Genomic DNA, 4,297 nt, shown 5'->3' with positions numbered 1-4,297 from the left:
TCTTCATTAATTCATTCCTTTAGTTAGAATATATTAGTTGAGCATCTTTTATGATGCAGATTTTGCACTAAGTAATGGAGATACAAAGATGAATAAAATAGCTCCCACCCACAGGGATATAACAGTGTAAAAGAAGAGATAGAAAAAGAGGTCATCTGAAAATAGCATGATTCTATAAACAGGGTATACACAGGGGCTTAGGGAGAATGAATAAACGAATAATGGAATAAGTCAATGAATCTCGTTCCTTTAATGTAATAGAAAGCAACAGTTTGAAAGTAAGTCTGCAGGGTTTTTTTTTTTTTTTTTGTAACTTTTTTATTATTCTCTTTATCAAGGGATGGGCTTTAACACTCTCTCTCTTGAAGCTGGGCAGGATTTTTGACTATTTGTGATGGAAGTGATGCTATGTGACTTTCAAAGAGAAGATGCAAAGAGGATGCAGGAGCATCCTGGCTTGCTGGAACACATGCTGGAGCCCCAGCTGCCATCCTAGGGGAAGCCCAAGTTAGCCCTGCATAGAGGCTTTATGGCAAAGCCCTAGGGCCGAGAGAGAGAGAGACACTTGGCCAGCCCCCAGTTTTTCCAACACCACTATTATTCCAGCTTTCGCACTATTTGACAGCAACCACATGGGAGACCCCAAGCCAGAATTACCCAGTGAAGCCCTTCTCAGATTCCTGACCTGCAGAAACCATGAGACATAATAAAATGCTTGCTGTTGTTTAAAGACACGAAGTATTGGGGAGGTTTATTATACAACAATAGGTAAATGGGGCAGATTTTTGTTTATGTCTTTTTAAAAAATTTGTAGTGAAGTTCTGCAGTAACACAAACTTCAAACATATGGCATTAGCTTTGGGCCTAGGCAATAGACAGATGCTAGAGGAGCCTTGAAGAAATTGTTAGCAGAAGCTTGCTGGACCTTGAGGAATCTGTTGTAAAAGTTTAAAGGAAAATGAGAAAAACTTTATAGAAAACTGAAGGAAAGCAGATCTTTGATAGATGGTGATGGGAAGAATTGGCACCTAGATCGTGTGGGAAAGAAAACGTACCAAATGAACTGATGGAGCTGGCTGAGAAATTTTTCAGGGAGAATGTCAAAAAGGCCAAATGCTTTCTTTCAGATGCAGGGGCTAAGATACAGATAGAAAGAGATAAGAACAAAATGCACCTGGGCAGTTTTCAATAAAAATTTAGAGAAAATATTAAGATGTCAAGATTCTGTAGGGTGGAAAATGAAACTGTTTCTTATTTGTAATTTAACTAGATGACAAGAAGCTGTGAAAGTTAGTAATAGCTTTAGAGTAAAGATCAAATTCATGGTAGTTCTATAATGTCTTTGGTTAAGACCTGAGAAAAATGTCAGGTGGTACCTCGTAGATCCTTTCAAATAGACAAAACATCTTTTAAGGATCTTCAAGGCATGCATTACAGGCTCCCTCTGTTTAACAATGCATGCTATGCTAAGTCGCTTCAGTTGTGTCCAACTCTGTGCAACCCTATGGACAGCAGCCCACCAGGCTCCTCCATCCACAGGATTCTCTAGGCAAGAATACTGGAGTGGGTTGCCATTTCCTTCTCCCCTATTGGGAGGGCTTTAAAAAAATCCCACACCTAGGCATATACCCAGAGAAAACCGTAATTCAAAGCGATAAATGTGCCTCAGTGTCCATTGCAGCACTATTTACTGTAGCCAGGACATGGAATCAGTCTAAATGCCCATCAGGAGATATTGCTTATATGTGAAATCTAAAAGAAGAGAGTACAAATGAACTTATTTACGAAACAGAAGTAGACTCACAGACATAGAAAAGAGACTTATGGTTACCAGGGGATATGGTTGGGGGAGGGATAAATTGGCAGATTGGGACTGACATAGACACACTACTGTATATAAAACAGACAACTAATAAGAACCTGCTATATAGCCCTGGAGATTCTGCTCAATACACGGTAGGGGCCTATATGGTAAAAGAATCTAGAAAAAGAGAATGGATATATGTATATGTGTAAGTGATTCTCTTATACCTTAAACTAGCACAACCTTGTAAATCAATTATACTCCAACAAAATGTTTTAAAAAAGAGAGAAAATAAGGCAAAATTAAAAATAACAACAACCAAAAAAAAAAAAAGTCTTTAAGGGAGTTTTCCAATAGCAACTTCACAGGAAACCCAAGGTAGAGAAGGTGGCTTATCTTAAAGAGATTTGTATAGCTTTTGTTCAATAGAGTGGTTTATACATTCACATACAAAAATCCCACAAATATTTTAAAGGAATTGTATCAGCTTGAACTGAAAGAGACAAAGACAAAACATGAAAAGGGGCCTTTGTTCAAACTAGTATGACCAACAAGGAGGCTGAGAAAACTACTCTGCTGCAAACAGGCTGGTCTTTATGGTAAAGTAAAAATGACTTAGACGGTAAAACCAAGAGTCTAGGGAGTGAAGCCAAGAACCACAGAGAAACACTCCTTGGTAGAAGGATTGGGCCTCAGCTAGGAATTGGCAACACATGCCCAGCTGAATTTCAGAACTGCATGGACCAGTGACTATGTTGTGCTTCGTGTCTTCCCCTTTATAAATGGGAACGTCTACAATGGTTATCCTATACCTGTCCCACCACTATTTGTTAGGTATGTGGGACAGACAACTTGCCACTCTATTTCATAGTTGAGAAAATTTTTTGCACATTGAAAGAGACTGTACCCAGAAACCCATGTCCAAAGAACTGGACCCCAAAAATATCATCACACTTAGATTTGATTTAGATGAGAAAATCCTGAACTTCAAGCCTGATACCATAATGTAATGAAATCTGAGTGGTCTTGGGAAGGGAGTAAATGAATTTTGCTTGTATAATTGTGCCCAGAAAGTAAACTGCCGTGGTTTAAAAACACATCTGAAATCACTTTGGCACTCCTTCTGTCCAGAGGATTTTAGAAATTGTTTTCATCAATAGAGTAAGGAAGAGGGATGCTGTGTGGTTTCTAAGGTAGATCATAAATGGTAATGTAACTTCTGCCTTCTTTGCTGGAACATTGCAGTGGGGCCTTGTGCTGGTAGGGCAAGGCACCTGACTGCCCTGGAGCCACCAGACTGTGAGGAAACCCAAATGGCCCACCTGTGGAGATTATATAAAGGAGCCCTGAAGCAATATTTCTGTCTATACATCTCTGTTTCTGTATTTTTATCTATCATCTGTTTATCTATCTATCTATCTACATATACACAGTCACCCCTTAGTATCCTCGGGGTATTCATTCCAAGACTCCCCATAGATACCAAAATCTAGGAATGTTCAAGTTCCTTTATAAAATGGAATAGTATTTGCATATTTGTACATCTTCCCATATACTTTAAATCATCTCTGCTGCTGCTGCTGCTGCTAAGTCGCTTCAGTCGTGTCTGACTCTGTGCGACCCCATAGACAGCAGCCTACCAGACTCTCCCATCTTTGGGATTCTCTAGGCAAGAATACTGGAGTGGGTTGCCATTTTCTTCTCCATAAATCATCTCTTGTAAGTTATATACTCTTAGGGATGCATGGCTAGCATTCTGACTAGCTACGACTCTACAACAAATCAGCCCAAACTCAGTTTCTGCGAGTCAAGTACTTTGGAAGGATTCTTCTGTGCAACTCTAGCTCAGGATTTCTCATCCAGTCAGAAGCAGGGGGCAGGTGCTGGCACAGGAACAGCAGAAGGTCTGGGGCAACAGGGATTGGCCAGGCACCTCTCTAAACAGTTAACCCTCTGTATCCACAGATTCAACCAACCATGGATCAAAAATATCCCCCTCCAAAAAAAAATTCTAAAAAGTTCCAAAAGCAAAATTTGAACTTGCCATGCACATCAACTATTTACATAGAATTTATGTTCTTCCCTGGTGGCTCAGACGGTAAAAGCGTCTGCCTGCAATGTAGGAGACCCAGGTTCGATTCCTGGGTTGGGAAGATCCCCTGGAGAAGGAAGTGGCAATCCACTCCAGCACTCTTGCCTGGAAAATCCCATGGACGGAGGAGCCTGATAGGCTACAGTCCATGGGGTCGCAAAGAGTCGGACACAGCTGAGCGACTTCACTTTTCACTTTATGTTCTATTTAAGTAATCTAGAGATGACCCCTGTTGCCCCAGACCTTCTGCTGTTCCTGTGCCAGCACCTGCCCCCTGCTTCTGACTGGATGAGAAATCCTGAGCTAGAGTTGCACAGAAGAATCCTTCCAAAATACCTGACTCACAGAAACTGAGTTTGGGCTGATTTGTTGTAGAGTCATAGCTAGTCAGAATGCTAGCC

General features: G+C 40.7%; 1 non-coding gene across 1 annotated transcript; it reads left to right on the top strand.

Annotated features, from left to right (window-relative positions):
* Positions 1 to 3,884: 3,884 nt before the first annotated feature.
* Positions 3,885 to 3,957, top strand: TRNAC-GCA (transfer RNA cysteine (anticodon GCA)). The gene has a single exon. It is a non-coding gene; the product is annotated as a tRNA-Cys (tRNA).
* The last annotated feature ends 340 nt before the right edge of the window (positions 3,958 to 4,297 follow it).

This window comes from Budorcas taxicolor, chromosome 5 (genome assembly GCF_023091745.1).
Source record: "Budorcas taxicolor isolate Tak-1 chromosome 5, Takin1.1, whole genome shotgun sequence".
In the NCBI taxonomy this organism is placed as follows: domain Eukaryota; kingdom Metazoa; phylum Chordata; class Mammalia; order Artiodactyla; family Bovidae; genus Budorcas; species Budorcas taxicolor.
This window is presented reverse-complemented; position numbering and strand designations above follow the sequence as displayed.